At 39.0% G+C, this 23,632-nt stretch overlaps 1 long non-coding RNA gene across 1 annotated transcript; it reads right to left on the reverse strand.

Annotated features, from left to right (window-relative positions):
- Positions 1-165: 165 nt before the first annotated feature.
- On the reverse strand, positions 166-23,457 carry LOC113258078 (uncharacterized). Its single transcript, XR_008961521.1, has 4 exons — positions 18,041-23,457; positions 17,034-17,135; positions 16,191-16,301; positions 166-1,109 (listed from the first exon to the last, which is right to left on the reverse strand). It is a non-coding gene; the product is annotated as an uncharacterized LOC113258078 (long non-coding RNA).
- Between the last annotated feature and the right edge of the window lie 175 nt (positions 23,458-23,632).

Below are 23,632 nucleotides of genomic sequence, written 5' to 3' on the forward strand. Positions count from 1 at the left end.
TTTAGCATACTCACTTTAACTGATTTACATCAATAAGAGAACCTATATTTTTGTTTCTTTTTTTTATTAACATATAATGTATTATTTGTTTCAGGGGTACAAGTCTGTCATTCATCAGTCTTACACAATTTACAGCACACACCATAGCATCTACCCTCCCCAATGTCCATCACCCAACCACCCCATCCCTCACTCCCCTCCACTCCAACAATCCTCAGTTTGTTTCCTGAGATTAAGAGCCTCTTATGGTTTGTCTCCCTCTCTGGTTTCATCTTATTTCATTTTTTCCTCTCTTCCCCTATGATCCTCTGCCTTGTTTCTCAAATTCCATGTATCAGTGAGATCATATGATAATTGTCTTTCTCTGATTGACTTATTCTGCTTAGCATAATACCCCCTAGTTCTAGCCACATCCTTGCAAATGGAAAGATTTCATTTTTTTGATGGCTGCATAATATTCCATTGTTCATACATATACCACTTCTTCTTTATCCATTCATCTGTCAATGGACATCTAGGCTCTTTCCATAGTTTGGCTATTGTGGACATAGCTGCTATACAGCTATGTTCCTTGGGTGTTAAGTTTGATAAGCTCTTCATAGATTTTGGATACTAGCCCTTTATCTGATAAGACATTTGCAAATATCTTCTCCCATTCTGTCGGTTGTCTTTTGGTTTTCTTGACAGATTCCTTTGCTGTGCAAAAGCTTTTTATCTTGATGAAGTCCCAATAGTTCATTTTTACCCTTGTTTCCCTTGTCTTTGGCGATGTGTCTAGGAAGAAGCTGCTGCAGCTGAGGTTGGAGAGGTAGCTGCCTGGCTCCTCAAGGTTTTTGATGGATTCCTATCTCACATTTAGGTCTTTGATCCATTTTGAGTCTATTTTTGTGTATGGTGTAAGGAAATGGTCTGGTTCCATTGTTTTACATGTGAATGTCCAATTTTCCCAACACCATTTGTTGAAGAGACTGTCTTTTTTCCATTGGGTATTGTTTCCTGCTTTGTTGAAGATTAGTTGACCATAGAGTTGAGGGTCAATTTCCCCTAAGGTCAGGAACATGGCAGGGATGTCCACTATCACCACTGCTGATCAACATAACACTAGAAGTCTAGACGCAGCAATCAGACACAAAAAGAAATAAAAGGTCTCCAAATTGGTAAAGAAGAAGTCAAACTCTCACTCTTTGCAAATGACATGATACTCTATGTGGAAAACCCAAAAAACTCCACCCCAAAATTGCTAGCACTCATACAGGAATTCAGCAAAGTGGCAGGATATTAAATCAATGCACGGAAATCAGTTGCATCTCTGTACACCAACAATGAGACAGAAGACAGAGAAATTAAGGAGTCAATCCCATTTACAATGGTACCCAAAACCATAAGATACCTAGGAATAAATCTAACCAAAGAAGCAAAGAATCTGTACTTAGAAAACTGTAGAATACTTGTGAAAGAAATTGAGGAAGACACAAAGAAATGAAAAAAAGTTCCATGCTCATGGATTGCAAGAACAAATATTGTTAAAATGTCTATTCTACCTAGAGTAATCTACACATTTAATGCAATCCTTATCAAAATACCATCAACTTTTTTCACAGAAATGGAACAAATAAATAATCCTAACATTTGTATGGAACCAGAAAAGAGCCCAGATAGTCAGAGGAATAGTGAAAAAGAAAAGCAAAGCTGGTGGCATCACAAATCTCGACTTCAGGCTCTCTTACAAAGCTGTAATCATCAAGACGGTATGGTACTGGCACAAAAACAGACACATAGATCAATGGAACAGAAAAGACAACCTATTTTTGATGTGGTAAAAGAAATGTGTTCATCTCCAATTACAACATCAAGCTCCTGAAAAAAATAAAATAGATTAATGTAGTTAATATAAAACTCCACCTCAGAGGTATCTGTATTCTATTTACAAAGAGGTTCCAATTTTAGCTGCAAGTTTTCTAGCAGTCATAGAAGAGAGGGAAATAAAAGAAAAAGAGAAAAGAAGAAAAATAAAAGAAATGTGACCTGATAGATATAATCTCTGTCTGTAAAATAAAAACCTCATCATCTATTCAGGAGTCCCAGGTATTAGGATCAACCAGTATTGATTCCCAGAGATCTCATAAAGAAGACATTATAAATATGAATGATATATATAAGAGTGCACATAAACATTTCTTATGTCAGTAAAAACTAAAGACATTACTTTGTAATGCTAAAAAAGTAATATGGGTATAAACCTATTTTTAATAAATAAATACAAGCACATGTAACCTTTCTACCAGGCTTTATAAATAAAATACATACTACTTAACTGAAAATAATTTTAAAAATGCATAATACTAATAGCAGCTCTTTGGCATCTACTATCTATGATGCCCAGCATCTAGGGACTTTACAAACATACTCTGTAATCCCTAAAACACTGTTATCAGGGTATTTTACAAATGCAAGATACAAGACTCATCAAGCCTAGAAAAAAACGGATATTTACAAGCACTGATAAGTGATGATACTGATATTTGAGTCCTGAAATATTAAGACCGAAAGACTCGCCAAGATGGCAGAGGATTAGGAGACCTTAGTGTTAGCTGGTCCCAGGAATTCAGCTAGATAGTGATCAAATATTCCTGAACACCTGCAAACTCAACCAGAGATCAAAGAAAGGAATAGCTGCAACTCAACAAATGGAGAAGTGACCACTTTCTGCAAGAATGACAAGACAGAAAAACTCACCTCAAAAAAGAGAACAAAGGCAATGCTGACTGCCAGGGACCTAATCAGTATGGATATAAGTAAGATGTTAGAACTAAAGTTCAGAATAACGATTATGAAACTACTCCCTGCACTTGAAAAAAAGCATACACATCACTAGAGAATCTGCTTTTGGAGAAATAAAAGAACTAAAATCTAATTGGTCGAAATCACAAAGGCTATTAATGAAATGCAATAAAAAATGGAGGCTCTATCAGCTAGGATAAATGAGGCAGAAGAGAGAATTAGAGAATTAGTGATATAGAAGACAAAATGGTGGAGAATAAAGAAGCTGAAAAAAAGAGAGATGAACTACTGGATCATGAGCAGAGGATCTGAGAGATAAGTGATACCATAAAGCAAAACAATATGAGAATAATTGGGGTTCCAGTGGAAGAGGAAAGGGGGGGCAGAAGATATACTGGAGCAAATTATGGCAGAGAACTTCCCTAATCTGGGGAAGGAAACAGGCATTCAAGTCCTGGGGGCACAGAAGAACTCCCCTAAAAATCAATAAAAATAGGTAAACACCCTAACATATAATAATGAAAATTGCAAATCTCAGAGACAACTAGAAAATCCTAAAAGCAGCTCAGGACAAGAGGTCTGTAACCGACAAGGGTCAAAACTTTAGACTGACAGTAGACCTGTCCACAGAGACCCGGCAGGCCAGAAAGGACTGCCATGATATATTCAGGGTGCTAAATGAGAAAAATATGCAGCCAAGAATACTTTATCCAGCAAGGATGTCATTCAAAATATAAGGAGAGATAAAAAGCTTCTAGAACAAACAGAAACTAAAAGAATTTGTGATCACCTAACCAGCCCTACAAGAAATATTAAAAGGGATACTTTAAGTAAAAAGAGAGCCCGAAAGTAACACTGACCAGAAAGGAAAAGAGATAATATACAGAAACAGTGACTTTACAGGTAATACAATGGCACTAAATTCATATCTTCCAATAGTTACTCTGAATGTAAATAGGCTAAATGCCCCAATGAAAAGACACAGGGTATCAGATTGGATAGAAAAGTGAGATCCATCCATATGCTGTCTAGAAGAGAATCATTTAGACCAAAACACACCCCCAGGTTTAAAGTGAGGGGGTGGAAAACCATTTCTCATGCTAATATATTCAAAAGCAGCTGAGGTGGCAATCCTCATATCAGACAAATTAGATTTTAAGCCAAAGACTATAATAAGAGATGAGGAAAGGCACTGTATCATAATTAAAGGGTCTATCTAACAAGAAAATCTAACAATTGTAAATAATAATGCCCCTAACATAGGAACAGCCAAATATATAAACTAATTAATAACCAAAGTAAAGAAACATATTGATAATAATGCATTAATAGTCAGGGACTTTAACAACCCCCCCACACGCTGCAATGGACAGATCATCTAAGCAGAAGATCAAAAAGGAAACAAGGGCTTTGAATGACACACTGGAACAGATGGATTTCACAGATATAGTCAGAACATTCCAGCCTAAAGCAACTGAATACACATTCTTCTGAAGTGCACATGGAAATTTCTCGAGAATGTATCACATACTGGGTCACAAATCAGGTCTCAACTGTTACAAAAGAGCATCCTACTAAAGAATGAACGTGTCAAACAGGAAATTAAAGAGGAATTTTTAAAAATTCATGGAAACAAATGAAAATAAAAACACAACTGTTCAAAACCTTTGGGATGCAGCAAAAGTGGTCCTAAAACGGAAGTGTATAACAATACAAGCCTTTCTCAAGAAACAAAAAGGTCTCAAATACACAACCTAACCATACACCTAAATGACCTGGAGAAAGAACAGGAAATAAAGCCTAAATCCAGCAGGAGAAGAGAAATAATAAAGATTAGAGCAAAAATCAATGAAATAGAAATTGAAAGAGCAGTAAAACAGATCAACGAAACTAGAAGCTGGTTCTTTGAAATGATTAATAAGATTGATAAACCCCTGGCCAGAATTATCGAAAAGAAAAGAGAAAGGACCCAAATAAATAAAATCATGAATGACAGAGGAGAGATATCAACTAACACCAAAGAAATACAAACAATCATAAGAACATATTATGAGCAGCTATATGCCAACAAATTAGGCAATGTAGAAGAAATGGATGCATTCATCGAGATATATAAACTACCAAAACTGAAACAGGAAGAAATAGAAAACCGGAACAGACCCAGAATCTGCAAGGAAATTGAAGCAGTAATCAAAACTCGCCCAACAGACAAGACTCCAGGGTCAGACGGCTTCCCAGGGTAATTCTACCAAACATTTAAAGAAGAATTAATACCTATTCTTCTGAAGCTGTTTCAAAAAAAATAGAAAAGGAGGGAAAACTTCCAAACTCATTCTAAGAGGCCAGCATTATCTTGGTCCCAAAACAAAAGACCCCACCAAAAAGGAGAATTACAGACCAATATCCCTGAGGAACATGGATACAAAAATTCTCACCAAGATACTAGCCAACAGGTCCAACAGTACATTAAAAGGATTATTCACCACAACCAAGTGGGATTTATTCATGGGCTGCAAGGGGGGTTCCATATCTGCAAATCGATATGATACACTACATAAATAAAAGAAAGGAGAAGAACCATATGATTCTCTCAATAGAAGCAGAAAAAGCAGTTGACCAAGTACAGCATCTGTTCTTGATTAAAACACTTCACAGTGTAGGGATAGAGGGTACATAGCTCAAAATCATAAAAGTGATCTATGAAAAACCTGGAGCAAATATCATTCTCAATGGGGAAAAACTGAGGTCTGGAACACAACAGGGATGTCCACTATCACCACTGCTGATTAACATAATACTAGAAGTCCTAGCCTCAGCAATCAGAAAACAAAAAGAAATAAAAGGCCTCCAAATTGGTAAAGAGGAAGCCAAACTCTCACTCTTTGCAGATGACATGATACTCTATGTGCAAAACCCAAAAAACTCCACCCCAAAATTGTTAGAATTCATACAGGAATTCAGCAAAGTGGCAGGATATGAAATCAATGCACAGAAATCAGTTGCATTGGAGGAGGAGTTAAGATGGCGGAGGAGTAGGGGACTCCTTTTTCAGCCGGTCCCCTGAGTCGAGCTAGATAGGTACCAGACCAGCCTAAACAACCACGGAACCAGCCTGAGACACAGGAAGATGCATCTGGATCTCTACAAATGAACATCTCCAGCGCCGAGTATTGAGGTACGAAGTGGGGAGCAGTGAAAACGCGCACAGATATCAGAAGATAAACAGAAGGGGAGGGAGACGCCGCGTTCAGGCGCCGGGAAGCAGTAGCCACCTGCACGAGGGAGTGACGGACTCACGGACGGCATCCGCGAGAGAGCGGACTGAGACCGTGAGCCGGGTGCGCGCGCCACCAGGCATCTCGCGGAACCCCGGAATCCCGGTGCGCTCACTGGATCCAGACTAAGACCGGGACCTCCGGGAGCGCGTGGGGCGGCTGGCAGCTGGTGGCGTTAGAAACACAAAGGACAGAGACGCACCGGCCCTGGAAGTGAGGGCTAGGACGCCGGGTGTGGGGCGCACATCCCGGGATGCTGCAGGGTTGAGCAGCACCAACAGTAACGGAGTTAAAGTGGCCAGAACATCAGTGGAGAACGGGCCGCAGTCCCTCTGTTCTGTGACAGAGGCTGAAATTCGGCCGCTGCTGCTCTGACTCTCAGAAGAGGCACAGCAAACCGCCAGGGAAAGCCGCCAGAGAACAAAAGCCTGGAAATACCGGCTCAGGGAGTGCCCATCCCCATCCCCCCTCGCAGGCGATGCGGAGACTCTACCCAAACAGGGCTGCCTGAGTATCAGTGCGGCAGGCCCCTCCCCCAGAACACAGAAGGCAGGCTGAAAAATCAAGAAGCCCACAACCCGAGGCGCCGGGGTGGCGCAGTCATTGAGCGCCTGCCTTCGGCTTAGGGCGTGATCCCGGCGTTCCGGAAAGGAGTCCTTCATCGGGTTCCTCCGCTGGGAGCCTGCTTCTTCCTCTCCCACTCCCCTGCTTCTGTTCCCGTTCTTGCTGACTGTCTCTCTCTCTCAGATAAATAAATAAATAAAATCTTTAAAGAAGAAGCCCACACCCCTAAGATCCCTATAAAACAAGGGGCACGGCCTGGGACCCAGTCAATAATTTGGGCTCTGGACAACCCCGCAACCTCTCTTCATCAGAATGATAAGAAGGAGAAGCCCCCCCCCCCCAGCAAACAAAACACAGTGAGTCTGTGGCCTCTGCCACAGAAATAATGGATATGGATGTAACCAAAGTATCAGAAATGGAATTCAGAGTAACGATGGTCAAAATGATGAGTAGAATTGAAAAAACTATTAACGAAAAGGTTACTGAGAATATAAAATCCCTAAGGACAGAAATGAGAGCGTATCTGACAGAAATTAAAAATTCTATGAGCCAAATGCAGGCAAAACTAGAGGCTCTGACGGCCAGGGTCACCGAAGCAGAGGAACGGGTTAGTGAATTGGAGGATGGGTTAATAGAGGAAAAAACCAAAATAGAAGCTGCTCTTAAAAAAATCCACGCCCATGAATATAGGTTACGGGAGATTACTGACACAATGAAACGATCCAATGTTAGAATCATCGGCATCCCCGAGGGGGTGGAGAAAAACAGAGGTCTGGAAGAGATATTTGAACAAATTGTAGCTGAAAACGTCCCTAATCTAGCGAGGGAAACAAACACTCGTGTCCAAGAGGCAGAGAGGACCCCTCCCAAGCTCAACCATGACAAACCTACGCCACGTCACGTCATAGTGCATTTCGCAAATATTAGATCCAAGGATACAGTATTGAAAGCGGCCAGGGCAAAGAAATTTCTCACGTACCAAGACAAAGGCATCAGAATTACGTCAGACCTGTCTACACAGACCTGGAATGAGAGAAAGGGTTGGGGGAGCATTTTTAAAGCTCTTTCAGAGAAAAACATGCAGCCAAGGATCCTTTATCCAGCAAGGCTGTCATTCAGAATTGATGGAGAAATAAAGACATTTCAGAATCGCTAGTCATTAACCAATTTCGTAACCTCGAAACCAGCCCTACAGGAGATATTACGGGGGGTTCTATAAAGGTAAAAAGGCCCCAAGAGAGATACAGAAAAGAAAGTCACAACCACTACAAAAAAAGACTTTACTGGCAACATGGCATCATTAAAATCATATCTCTCAGTATTCAGTCTCAATGTGAATGGCTTAAATGCTCCCATAGATGCCACAGCGTTGCAGATTGGATAAAAAGAAATGACCCATCCATTTGCTGTCTACAAGAGACTCATTTCGAACCCAAAGATGCATTCAGACTGAGAGTAAGGGGATGGAGTACCATCTTTCACGCAAATGGACCTCAAAAGAAAGCTGGGGTAGCAATTCTAATTTCATATAGATTGGATTTTAAACTAGAGACTATAGTTAGAAATGCAGAAGGGCACTATATTATTCTTAAGGGAAGTATTCAACAAGTGGATATGACAATTATAAATATATATGCCCCCAAGGGGAGCAGCAAGATACACAAGCCAACTCTTAACCAGAATAAAGAGACATATAGATAAAAATACATTAATAGTAGTGGACCTCAACACTCCAGTATCAGAAATAGACAGAACACCCTAGCAAAGACTAAGCAAAGAATCAAAGGCTTTGAATGCCATACTCGACGAGTTGGACCTCATAGATATATATAGAACAATACACCCCAGAACCAAAGAATACTCATTCTATTCTAATGCCCATGGAACATTCTCAAGAATAGACCATGTTCTGGAACACAAAACAGATCTCAACTGATACCAAAAGATTGGAAGTATCCCCTGCATATTCTCAGACCACAATGCTCTGAAATTGGAACTCAACCACAAGGAAAAATTTGGAAGAAACTCAAACACTTGGAGATTAAGAACCATCCTGCTCAGGAATGACTCGATAAACCAAGAAATCAAAAATCAACTTAAACAATTTATGGAGACCAATGAGAATGAAAACACAACGGTCCAAAACCTATGGGATACTGCAAAGGCAGTCCTAAGGGGGAAATACATAGCCATCCAAGACTCACTCAAAAGAATAGAAAAATCTAAAATGCGGTTTTTATATTCTCACCTCAAGAAGCTGGAACAGCAACAGAGGGACAGGCCTAATCCACGCACGAGGAAGCAGTTGACCAAAATTAGAGCTGAAATCAATCAATCGGAAACCAGAAGTACAGTAGAGCAGATCAACAGGACTAGAAGCTGGTTCTTGGAGAGAATCAATAAAATTGACAGACCACTGGCAAGACTTATCCAAAAGAAAAGAGAAAGTACCCAAATTATTAAAATTATGAATGAAAAAGGAGAGGTCACGACCAACACCATTGAAATTGAAAGGACTATTAGAAATTTTTATCAACAGCTATATGCCAATAAACTAAGCAATCTGGAAAAGATGGAATCCTTCCTGGGAACCTATAAACTACCAAGATTGAAACAGGAAGAAATTGATTCCTTAAACAGGCCAATTAATTATGAAGAAATTGAGTCAGTGATAAACAACCTTCCAAATAACAAAACTCCAGGCCTGGACGGTTTTCCTGGGGAATTCTACCAAACATTCAAAGAAGAAATAATACCTATTCTCCTAAAGCTATTTCAAAAAATAGAAACAGAAGGAAAGCTACCAAACTCATTCTATGAGGCCAATATTACCTTGATCCCCAAACCAGGCAAAGACCCCCTCAAAAAGGAGAATTACAGACCGATTTCCCTAATGAATATGGACGCCAAAATCCTCAACAAGATACTTGCTAATAGAATCCAACAGTACATTAAAAGGAGTATCCATCACGATCAAGTGGGATTCATACCTGGGATGCAAGCGTGGTTCAATATTCGCAAATCAATCAGCGTGATACATCATATCAACAAGAAAAGACTCAGGAACCATATGATCCTCTCAATCGATGCCGAAAAAGCATTTGACAAAATACAGCATCCTTTCCTGATTAAAACCCTACAGAGTGTAGGAATAGAGGGTACATTTCTCAATCTCATAAAAGCCATCTATGAAACGCCGACTGCAAATATTTTTCTCAATGGGGAAAAGCTGGAAGCCTTTCCCTTAAGATCAGGAACACAACAAGGATGCCCACTCTCGCCACTATTATTCAACATAGTACTAGAAGTCCTTGCAACAGCAATCAGACAACAAAAAGGGATCAAAGGTATCCAAATCGGCAAAGAAGAAGTCAAAATGTCTCTCTTCGCAGATGACATGATACTCTATATGGAAAACCCAAAAGAAGCCACTCCCAAATTATTAGAAGTTATAGAGCAATTCAGTAATGTGGCGGGATACAAAATCAATGCTCAGATATCAGTTGCATTTCAATACACGAATAATGAGACCGAAGAAAGAGAAATTAGGGAATCCATCCCATTTACAATAGCACAAAAACCATACGTTACCTTGGAATTAACTTAACCAGAGACGTAAAGGACCTATATTCTAGAAACTATAAATCACTCTTGAAAGACATTGAGGAAGACATAAAAAGATGGAAAGATATTCCATGCTCATGGATCGGAAGAATTAACATAGTTAAAATGTCCATGCTACCCAGAGCAATCTACACTTTCAATGCTATCCCGATCTAAATACCGAGGACATTTTTCAAAGAACTGGAACAAATAGTCCTTAAATTTGTATGGAAACAGAAAAGGCCCCGAATCTCCAAGGAACTGTTGAAAAGGAAAAACAAAGCTGGGGGCATCACAATGCCGGATTTCGAGCTGTACTACAAAGCTGTGATCACAAAGACAGCATGGTACTGGCACAAAAACAGACACATAGACCAAAGGAACAGAATAGAGAACCCAGAAATGGACCCTCAGCTCTTTGGGCAACTAATATTTGATAAAGCAGGAAAAAACATCCGGTGGGAAAAAGACAGTCTCTTCAATAAATGGTGCTGGGAAAATTGGACAGCTACATGCAAAAGAATGAAACTTGACCACTCTCTCACACCATACACAAAAATAAACTCCAAATGGATGAAAGACCTCGATGTGAGGCAGGAATCCATCATAATTCTAGAGGAGAACATGGGCAGCAACCTCTACGACATCGGCCAAAGCAACCTTTTTCATGACACATCCCCAAAGGCAAGAGAAACAAAAGATAAAATGAACTTATGGGACTTCATCAAGATTAAAAGCTTCTGCACAGCCAAGGAAACAGTCAGAAAAACTAAGAGGAGCCCACGGAATGGGAGAATATATTTGCAAATGACACTACAGATAAAGGACTGGTATCCAAGACCTACAAAGAACTTCTCAAACTCAATATACGAGAAACAAATAAACAAATCAAGAAATGGGCAGAGATATGAACAGACATTTTCCAATGAAGACATACAAATGGCTAACAGACACATGAAAAAATGTTCAAAATCATTAGCCATCAGGGAAATTCAAATCAAAATCACACTGAGATACCACCTTATGCCAGTTAGAATGGCAAAAATAGACAAGGCAAGAAACAACAATTGTTGGAGAGGATGTGGAGAAAGGGGATCCCTCCTACATTGTTGGTGGGAATGCAAGTTGGTACAGCCACTCTGGAAAACAGTGTGGAGGTCCCTTAAAAAGTTAAAAATTGAGCTACCCTATGATCCAGCCATTGCACTACTGGGTGTTTACCTCAAAGATACAGACGTAGTAAAGAGAAGGGCCATATGCACCCCAATGTTCATAGCAGCAATGTCCACAATAGCTAAATCGTGGAAGGAGCCGAGATGTCCTTCAACAGATGACTGGATTAAGAAGTTGTGGTCCATATATACAATGGAATATTACTCAGCTATCAGAAAGAACGAGTTCTCAACATTTGCTGCAACATGGATGGCACTGGAGGAGATAATGCTAAGTGAAATAAGTCAAGCAGAGAAAGACAACTATCATATGATTTCTCTCATCTATGGAACATAAGAACTAGGATGATCGGTAGGGGAAGAAAGGGATAAAGAAAGGGGGGGTAATCAGAAGGGGGAATGAAACATGAGAGACTATGGACTATGAGAAACAAACTGAGGGCCTCAGAGGGGAGGGGGGTGCGGGAATGGGATAGGCTGGTGATGGGTAGTAAGGAGGGCACGTATTGCATGGTGCACTGGGTGTTATACGCAACTAATGAATCATCGAGCCTTACATCGGAAACCGGGGATGTACTGTATGGTGACTAACATAATATAATAAAAAATCATTAAAAAAAAAAAAAGAAATCAGTTGCATTTCTGTACAATACCAATGAGACAGAAGAAAGAGAAATTACAGAGTAGATCCCAATTCCAACTGCACCAAAAACCATAAGATACCTACAAATACACCTAACCAAAGAGGTAAAGGATCTGTACTCTAAAAACTACAGAACTCTTGTGAAACAAATTGAGAAGATACAAAGAGATGGAAAAACGTTCTATGCTCACAGATTGGAAGAACAAATATTGTGAAAATGTCTACGCTACCTAGACAATCTACACATTCAGTGCAATCCCTATCAAAATGCCATCAACTTTTTTCACAGAGCTGGAACAAATAATCCTAAAATTTGTATGGAACCAGTAAAGACCCTGAAGAGACAGAGGGATGTTGAAAAAGAAAAGCACTACTGGGTATCTACCCCAAAGACACAAATGTAGTGAAGAGAAAGGCCATATGCACCCCAATGTTCATAGCAGCATTGTCCACAATAGCTAAATTGTGGAAGGAATTGAGATGCCCTTCAACAGATGACTGGATTAAGAAGATGTGGTCCATATACACAATGGAATATTACTCAGCCATCAGAAAGAACGATTACCCAACATTTCCAGCAATGTGGATGGGACTGGAGGAGATAATGCTAAGTGAAATAACTCAAGCAGAGAAACACAATTATCATATGGTTTCACTCATTTATGGAACATAAGAAATAGGAAGATCGGTAGGAGAAGGAAGGGAAGAATGAAGGGGGGGTAAAAAGAAGGGGGAATGAACCATGAGAGACTGTGGACTCTGGGAAATAAACTGAGGGCTTCGGGGGGGGGGGACTGGAATAGGCTGGTGATGGGTATTAAGGAGGGCACATATTGCATGGTGCACTGGGCGTTATACACAAATAATGAATCATGGAACATTGCATCAAAAACTGGGGATGTACTGTATGGTGACTAATATAACAAAATAAAAATTATTTTAAAAAAAAGAAAAAAGAAAAATAATAAAAGCAAAGCTGGTGGCATCACAATTCCAGACTTCAGGCTCTATTACAAAGCTGTAATCATTAAGACAGTGTGGTACTACCACAAAAACAACACATAGATCAAAGGAACTGAACAGAGAACCCAGAAACGGACCCTCAACTCTCCAGTCAACTAATCCTCAACAAAGCAGGAAAGAATATCCAATGGGTGGAAAAAACACTCTCTTTAACAAATAGTGCTGGGAAAATTGGACAGCCACATGCAGATGAATAAAACTGGACCATTTCCTTACACCAAAAAATAGACTCAAAATGGATCAAAGACCTAAATGTGAGACAGGAATCCATTGAAATCCTAGAGGAAAACACAGGCAGCAACCTCTGTGATCTCAGCCACAGCAACTTCTTCCTAGACACATCTCCAAAGGCAAGGGAAACAAAGGCAAAATTGGGACTTCATCAAGATAAAAGCTTCTGCACAGCAAAGGAAACAGTCGACAAAACCAAAAGACAATGGAGAGAATGGGAGAAGATATTTGCAAATGTCTTATCAGATAAAGGGCTAGTATCCAAAATCTATAAAGAATTTATCAAACTCAACACCCAAAGAACAAATAATCCAATCCAGAAATGAACAGAAGACCAAAGAAGGAGACAATCCATGAGAGACTCTGGACTCTAGGAAAGAAACTGAGGGTTAAGAAGAGAGGGGGTTGGGGGAATGAGGTAACTGGGTGACGGGTATTAAGGAGAGCACATGTTGTGATGAGTACTGGGTGTCATATGCAACTAATGAATCATTGAACACTACATCAAAAACTAATGATGTACTACTATATGTTGGCTAACTGAACAGAGAAAGAAAGAAAAGAAAGAAAGAAAGAAGAAAGAAAGAAAGAAAGAAAGAAAGAAAGAAAGAAAGAAAGAAAGAAAGAAAGAAAGAAAGAAAGAGGCAGAAGACATGAACAGACATTTCTCCCAAGAAGACATAGAAATGGCTAACAGACACATGAGAAAGTGCTCAACATCATGGAGCATCAGGGAAATACAAATCAAAACCACAATGAGATACCACCTCCCACCAGTCAGAATGGCTAAAATTAACAAGTCAGGAAACAACAGATGTTGGCAAAGATGCGGAGAAGGGGGAACCCTCCTATGCTGTTGGTGGGAATGTAAGCTGGTACAGCTACTCTGGAAAACAGTATAGAGGTTCCACAAGAAGTTAAAAATAGAGCTACCTTACGACCCAGCACTTGCACTACTGGGTATTTACCCCAAAGATACAATTATAGTGATCCGAAAGGGCATGTGTACCCCAATGTTTAAAGTAGGAATGTCCACAAGCCAAGCTATGGGAAGAGCCCAGGTGACAGATGAATGGATAAAGAAGGTATGGTGTGTATGTATATACACATATATGTATATATAGTGCAGTATATATATGGAATATAATGGAATATTACTCAGCCATCAAAAACCTAAAATTTTGCCATTTGCAACAATGTGTATGGAACTAGAGGGTATTATGCTAAGCGAAGTAAGGCAATCAGAGAAAGACAATTATCATACGATCTTACTCATATGTGGAGTTTAACAAACAAAACAGAGGATCATAGGGGAACAGAGGAAAAAATAAAACAAGACAAAATCAGAGAGGGAGACAAACCATAAGAGACTTTTACTCACAGGAAACAAACTGAGGGTTGCTGGAGATAGGGAGGTGGGGGGATGGGGTAACTGGGTGATACACATTAAGGAGGGTATGTGATGTAATGAGCACTGGATATTATATAAGACTGATGAATCAGTGACCTCTACCTCTGAAACTAATAATACATCATATGTTAACTTATTGAATTTAAATTTTAAAAAATTAAAAATAATAAAAGACTGAAACACTCATCGTTGTTTGCCTTCACAAAGCATTTAAAATTAAGACCTGGTAAAACAAATACAACATACTGTAGACATTCTTAGTGTGCCATAGTTGTTGTATAAATTTTTCCCTAGATTTTATCTGCAAATCTAGAGGCTATGTCTGTAGTGATTTATCAGGTTAAATAACAAATGCCATTAAAGATGGTCTAACTCTTGATTTGACCAAGAGACGTAATTGTGCAGTTTATGGTAGCCGCAAAATGGAGAACTAACTAAGGCTCTTAAACGATCATAAAATCTTTGACTTAAAGATCCAATAGATGTTTCTGGAACATGCCTACCCCTCCCCACTAACTAAAAGATACGAACACATCATCAAGTGGGTAGATGATAATACTGGGTTCTCCCTGAGTCTGAAGGAGATAAACAGCTTACTGCTGTTGTGTCTGCTTTTTAGTACGTATGTACCTATTGCATAAAACAAACCGAGATTTAAATTTACTTGTTTAAAGTGTTCACAGTGCGTAACCTAAATACTGGTAACTATGACCCTTGCTTTCCTAAATGATGCTTCTTTACATAGAAGAGTTAAGTGACTGCCACAGAACGTCAGCATCTATTTGATTTCTCCACATTTTCTTCTCGTCAAAGAAGGAATATACAAAAGGAACAGGCAATACTATCCTCAGGAATATACAAAAGTGAAATTAAGTGTTTCTTCCTCCAGGAGTTGTATCTCATTTCTTTAAGAGTTGAAAAAACCCAATCCAACTGTCTTTCTACAGAGTGAAATTAAACCTTCAAACTTCTCCAGAAGCCCTTTGAGAAACATTAATTACTCTGAAGGGAATAGGAGGCAAAAGCAATGGTCAGTTTGAAAAAAAAAACCAAATCCCTCTCTTGGGCATACGGGTGCAAATAAGAGTTCTCAAGGTTATAAAAATGAAGAAAGTGAATTTTACAGTCAATAAGACTCCTCTCTGGAATTTCACAAGCACTGCACTTATTCCTAACAGAAGTAGTTAATATACAAGAGCAATTATCCATAACACTGTGAACACATCCTGACTTTAACTGCTGAGGCTACAGAGAAGACTGGTCAGAAAGATGTCTAAATTTAGAGCTCTGTACTGAGTCCTTTACTCTTCAGACATAGAACAGAAAATGAGACTAAGTGGGATAAAATTAAAGAGTACTTACCGGTGCCTACTAAATGCAAAACCAAAGAATCGATGAGGATCTATGCCAAGTAAATAAGGAGAAACATAACAATAACATCACCAATTTCTAAGACGTGTGCACGTGAAGAACCACTGAATACAAACCTGTCGGCCAACTCGGTCAGGGGGAGGCCACAATGCATCATCTTCTTTTGTAATTTCACTGTCGTCAATAATCCTCTTCAGTTCCTCCATTACACTCTTGTGCACATAAGCCTGAAAACAAGTGACAATAAAAATTCCGCAGTGTCTATTACCTCCCACAACTCAGAATGAAATGATAGACAAAGTTACAAACCCTAAATACTCAACGAGAATATCACAGAAAAATCTAATATTGATCCCAAAATACAGGATGGGAGAGAATCACTCATCCTTATGATTTTATTAACTTTCTTACCCTTTCCTTTAATATGTGTTTGTCTTCGAATTAAAAAAAGAAAAAAGAAAAGAAAAAGATAACTTACACTAGCCCCTTTTAAAGCCCTGGATTCTGCCTTTGTAACACGGGAATCAAATAACTCTGAGTGGTTAATGGTGATAATGGAAAATCTATGAGGTGAACAGAGACAAATACAAGTAGACATCACAGTTACTGCTCTGAACTTTGCCCTAGCCCTAACTTTTGAGCGTTTCATTTAAAATTCATACTGTGTTTAAATCTTGACTATCAATTAGTTTAAATAGGGAATGGGATAAAAAGACAACACTAACTATAAAATGAATAAAATTATATGTTCAAAGGTGGGACTACAACTTAATATATTCAGATTGCTTCTTTGGTTGTTGCACATGCTACATTTAGATCTAATTTAAACAGATTCCTTTTTCAATCTATCAATTGGCTTCTTTACAGCAATACAGCCTTAGATGTACTTTTGTAAATTCAAAAAAGACATGAAGAAAATGGTCTAAACGTAAAAAATTAGACATTTGAAAATAACTTACCTCCTTTCTGATCATGACATCATTTTTGTAATTGCTGTGGTTGGCATATCTAAGTTTTCCTGTGGGGAGTGGAAAAAGTTCAATCTATAACAGCAAAAACTCCTAAAAAAATAATAGAGATATGACATTGTAAGGAATGTCAAAGGTAAAGACCTTTTATACTACTTCCTTTATTAATATTTCTGCCCTTTTAGCGTAAGATTGATACTAGACCTTTAAACATGCAAATACTTGTTGGTAAAACGTTGGGTAAAGGTGAAGCCACTCATTTTCAAAACTTTCATGGCTTCAATAGAATTCAATATAATAGGAGGGTCATTTTTAATGCTCATTTGCTTAAACTATGTCATGAACTAGACAGGGAATCTGAAAAAAGAACTGACATTTCTTTTAAAGCCTATGTTATATGTCTGCATTTGTCCTAAGTGATTTACACTGAGCTTTTCATCTAATCAGAAAAACAACCCTTAAAAGGTTTTATTTTCTCATCTATTCATAGTTGAGAAAAGAGAGTTAAGTAACTTGTCTGGGCCACAAAGATTCTGATCTAGGTCAACCTTCATCCAATACTCCTGCTTTCCCCCAATACCCTAAAATGCTATTTTAACTATTTTCCTTCAAATTAATATATGTATACGATATGGCAATGCTACTGTTTTACCACTCTCATTTTTATAACCTAAAACCTTTACTATAAATAATATGTTTAAATCTCATTTAGCCAACATTTCATTATGCATTATCCTATTATTATTATATATTAATATTATGTGTTACACTATTTCAAATTATGTACAGGCATACCTCAGCGATATTCTGGGTTCAGTTACAGATCACCTCAATAAGGTATATATCAAAAGAGGGTGAGAAAATTAATATTTTGGTTTCCCAGGGCCTATAAAATCATGTTTACAACATACTGTAATCTTTTAAGTGTGTAATAGCATTGTCTTTAAAAAATGTGCATACCTTAATTTAAAAATACTTTGTTGATAAAAAATGCTAACCATCATGTGAGCTTCCAGTGAGTCACCATCTTTTTGCTGGTGGGGAGTCTCCATGTTGATGGCTGCTGACTGACCAGGATGCTGGTTGTTGACTGCTGGGGTGGCCACGGCAATTTCTTAAACTAAGACAACAATGAACTTTGCTGTATCAAGTGACATTTCCTTTCACTTGAACACAATTCCTGACATAGTGTTTATCTCCCAAAATGACAAAAAACTCTTAAATAGCAAACACACACTGACTCTACCTCAAATAAAACAGGATTATCTTTCCTGTATTTTCTGTATTCTGATGAATTCTCAGACCCAGAAAGAGATGATGACCTATTCTCTGAGATATTAGAGTCAGCCTCAGCAGCCAGGAGGCATGTTAAAAGTATTATTTCGTCTTCACCATCAAAATGCTCAGGAGTGCAAGCTGGTGCAGCCCCTCTGGAAAACCGTATGGAAGTTCCTCAAGACGTTCAGAATAGAGCTACCCTATGACCCAGCAATTGTACTACTAGGCATTTATCCCAAAGATACAGATGTAGTGAAAAGGAGGAGCACCTGCACCCCAATGTTCATAGCAGCAATGTCCACAATAGCCAAACCGTGGAAGGAGCCGAGATATCCTTCAACAGATGAGTGGATAAAGAAGATGTGGTTCAAGTATACAGTGAAATATTCCTCAGCCATCAGAAAGGATGAATACCCACCATTTGCATCGACATGGATGAAATTGGAGGGGATTATGCTAAGTGAAATAAATCAAGCAGAGAAAGACAATTATCGTATGGTTTCACTCATATGTGGAATATAAGGAATAGCAGGGAAGACCACAGGGCAAGGGAGGGAAAACTGAATGGGAAGAAATCAGAGAGGGAGACAAACCATGACAGACTCTGAAATCCAGGAACCAAAGGGCAAGTTACAGAAAGGAGGGGATGGAGGGGTGATGGGTATTAAGGAGAGCAGGTGTGGTTAGGAACACTGGGTGCTCTCTCCTTCTCTTTACATCATGAGTAGGGAACTGCCCAAGGAACTTAGTATCAGGTTCAATTGTTGGTTTTGTTTTCTCATGTTTTGTTTTGTTTTCTATTATCAGATTCAATTTATATCTACACCTGGTCTTACTGCTCCTCTAACAGACTGAAAGGTCTATTGGAAATAATTAGCCTGAGAATTTGCATGGAACCATTGCACCTATCATTTTTAAATGCCTACGAGACCATATACATCTGCCTTGGTACCCAGGAACATATTCACGATTATCACTAATTATTATTATCAAGCATTTTTCCTCACCTATTAAGACAATGCAAAGGAATCCAAGCTAAAGCTAATCATCAGAGCTACACCATTGTCACAGGGGAGGCAAGCAGCCAGGGCACAAACCCCAACACCAACAATTAATTAATTGACTGATCTTACTGAGCTTCAGTTTCATTATCCATAGAACAAGGATGATGTATTATCTCATGGGATTGTTAAAGTGGTAAAGAAGATACATGCATATCAGTAAGTGTCCACAGGGGGGAGAAATGCCTCTGAGTATTTAAAACAAAGGGTATTTAATTTAGGGAATTAAGAAGGTGACAGATATGCTCAGAAACCACCCAGGATAAGGACACTCAGAGTTTAACAACACAGGGAAGCCTCTACTATGCCCCATTCTAGGATCAAAAGAAGGAGATGGTTTCCCAGAGCCAGGATCACTGGCAGAAGAGACATCCAACAAGAGGCAGGAACATAGAAGTAAAGTAGTTGTTGCTGGAGATGCAACCTCAAGTCCAGAGGTTTTAAAACAACCCTGCCTTCTCTCTGTTTCCCATCCTCCAACTTCCCGTCACCCTCTCCTATGGACAAAACCCACCTTAAATCCTGGAACTTGGTTTTGCAAAACACATGTTATGCACCTTCTCAGAATCTCAACCTCAGCTTCACACATCTCTCGGGGCCTTAACCCCTGGTCTTGCACCGTTGCCCCTGCAATGATCACCCACAGGTAAGGCTTCGTGTTTCCACTGTGTGAAGTCAATCACTGGACTGTCGAGCTCTAAATACCATCTCCAGACTCAGAGAAGCACCACAACACAATATATGAGATGGGGATTCACTAGCAGCTGTACACACTACAAGGGCAGGTTACTTGTTTACTCTAGGCATGAACTATAACTAATGACAGACAAGAAATGGAAAGGAATTGGCACATGGATTATCTGTCCACTCCTCCCTTCCGTGGACTGCTTACACCTAGGATGTTTCTGTGCAGCCACATTCCCCGTGGTCGAGTGACAGCCTTGTTGCTTCATGGAGCTGTGGCCACCTCAGTTATGTGTCACCTTGTACTTGCTTCCCATCCTCTCTAGCTCCACTGCTCTTTTCCCTTATTTCCACTGCCCTGGAAAGCATTGATAGCACTGAAGGTTTGCCCTCAGGCTTTGTTTTAGGACACAGGCAAATGCAACCTGGAAGAGTTAGCTGCCCTACCATGCAAAGTTGAGGAGACTAAGAGCAAAGAATACATCTGAGCACAAAGAGGCCCAGAAGGCATTGCCATCCTTATATTCTTATGTCAATCTTATTTAACAGTTTCAAGCTTCAACCCAGTATGAGGCCACTCCTGCTATACCAAGAAAGAGGCTCTCACCCTCTTCCCAATAAAAGAGACACAGAGCCCCATTAGGCATTGCATCCACCTCAAACATGGGCCCTCCAAATGGTATGGAATCTTCCCCACCAGCTCCACATGTGGCCCCTCATAATCTGGAAATATGCACACCATTGATAAATCCTATTAACACTTCCTATACAAAATGGCAATGGAAAAGGAAGAAGAAAAAATATACAATCCCTTATCACATAGACATAACGAAAACAGCTACTAATATCCTCATTCCAGTGAAGGTCATGAAGCTGTACTTGATTTTATCACTTTCTCCTCCCACTACTCATTCATTAGCTCTAATTACTCAACAAGTTGGGATTCTTTATCTAGTGGAATGACCCCTCCTACCTGTTCCTCTCCTACTTTACTTTACATACAAGTTTTATTTAATTGGACATCTCCATTATGTCCTCCTTTACCTTGGAGCCTCTGGACTATTGTACTAATAAAACCACCTGATAACTAATCCTGCAATACAGTAGCTGTCCAGGCAGATGTGTGATGATCTCTCATTGTGATTTTGATTTGCATTTCCCTGGTGATTAGTTGTCTTCAACATCTATCTTTTCACATATCATTGGGCCATTTGCATATCTTCTTGGGAGAAGTGTCTGTTCAGGTCTTTTGCCTATTATTAATTGGACTATTATTATAATAATTGAGTTGTAGAAGTCACTTGTGTATTTTGGATATTAACCCTTTATAGGAAACTTAGGTTATGAATACTCTCTCCCATTCTGTCAGTCGCCTTTTAACTCTGCTGTTTCCTTTCATGTATAGAATCTTTTATTTTGATGTAGGATCCCTTTTCTAATTTTTGTTGATTATCCTGTGCTTTTGGTAATACGTATAAATGCCATTGCTATGACCAATGTCATAAAGCTTTACCCCATCTTTCCTTATAGAATATACACAGTGTCAGTTTTTATGTTTAAGTCTTTGATCCATTTTGAATTGATTTTTGAGTATGATGTAGGATAAGCGTCCAGTTTCATTGTTTTGCGTGTGGATGTCCAGTTTTCCTGACATCATTTGTTGAGGACTGTCCTTCCTCCATTGTGTATTCTTGGCATCCTTGTCAAGGATCATTTGACTGTATATGCAAGTGTTTATTTGGGAGCTCTGTTGTATTCTATGGGTCTATGTGTCTGTGTTTGTGATAACACCATGCTGTTTTGATTACTGTAGTTCTGTACTGTATCTTGAAATGAGGATATAGTGTGCCTCCAGCTTATTCTTTTTTCTCAGGATTGTTTGAGCTGTCTGGGGTCCGTTGTGACAGCATATGAAATTATGGGATTGTTTTTCTCTATTCTGCAAAAAGTCTATTGTGAATTTGATGGGAATTTCATTGAAATTGTGGAGAGCTCTGCGTAGTGTGGACATTTAACAATACTGAGTCTTTCAACCAATGAATAAACAAAAACTTTTTTTCAATTGGGTTTTTTACATTTCTTTCATTGCTGTATTGAGGTTTTCATTGTACTTGTGTTTCACCCCATGGTTAAATTTATTCCTAAACATTGTATTCTTTCTGATGCTATTGTAAATGGGATTGTCTCTTAATTTCCACTGTTAGTATATATAAACACAACTGAGTTTTATGTTTATTTTATATCCTTTAGCCTTATAGAACCTATTTATGATTTCTAATAAAGAAAGAAAAGGCATCCAAATAAGAAAAGAAGAAACTAACCCTGCCATATCAGGCACACTAGGGAGTTAGCACGCAGCTGCACTGAGGGACATCCCCATTACAGATGTCCCATCTGTACAACTTTCTGCGTCTGCATCGTATGCCCTCTGCACTAGGTAAAGTTTAAGAGGTCATTGTGAGACTTGGGCCCTTAGCTTCAGACAATGATCAATGACTAAGCGTCTTGACTTGGCCTTGCCTTTACCTCTTCGGGACATCCAATATCTACTCACAGCACAGAAGATCTGCTTCCTGTGCTCATCGGATGGTTACAGATTACTAGCATTTCTGCATTCTACAGAGTTTTCGTAAAGTAATGCCATGAGGGAACGGCCACCAGGAAAAGCCAGGAAGAAGCAGAGAAAGAGTTCACCAAAGTCTCAGGAGAAGCGTAGTGACACCTGGATTTTGGACCCGTCTCCCGGAACAGTGAGAAAATAAATTGTGATGGTTTTAAGCTGTTGAATTCCTGGTACTTTGTTACAGCAGCCCTAAGAAATTAATACAACTGTGAAAAACACTAAAACTATTCATCTGACGATTTAGACAAAATCAACAAATTCCTCAAAAGATAAAGATTATCAAAATTGACAAGAAACAGAATAACTAAAGAGCCTCTATTTAAAAAATGGTATTCCTAATGAAATACAATCTCCCAAAGAAAACTTCAGACACAGATTATTTCTCTAGTACATTTGAGCAAACACTTAAGGAATGAAAATTCAAATGTTACCCCACAAAATGGATGGCTATTCAGAAACATCCCAAATGAATACATAAGGCCAGTATTTCTCCAATACCATAAACAGAAAAAGACATTTAAACAAATTAGGGGCACCTGGGTGGCTCAGCTGGTTAAGTGTCCAATCGTGATTTCAGCTCAAGAACATAATCTCAGGGTCATGATATGGAGCCCTGCCTTGGGTTGCTGGCTCAGCAGGGGCTCTGCTTCTGTCCATTATCCTTTCTCTCTGCCCTTCCCTTGGCTCACATGTGCTCTCTCTCTTACATAAAGATATCTTTTTCTAAAATAAATAAATAAATAAAAATAAATAATAAATAAAATGACAGACCAACATCCATCATGAATACTGGTACACAATTTTTAACAAAATATTACCCAAGCAAATCTACCAATATATAAAAAATGGTAATAAAAACAACATGACCACATGGGAATTACCCAAGAAGTACAAGTTTTCTTTAACATTGAAAACCATAATGCCATCTATCATATTACAAATGT

The sequence above is a fragment of the Ursus arctos genome, unplaced genomic scaffold (assembly GCF_023065955.2).
Source record: "Ursus arctos isolate Adak ecotype North America unplaced genomic scaffold, UrsArc2.0 scaffold_26, whole genome shotgun sequence".
In the NCBI taxonomy this organism is placed as follows: domain Eukaryota; kingdom Metazoa; phylum Chordata; class Mammalia; order Carnivora; family Ursidae; genus Ursus; species Ursus arctos.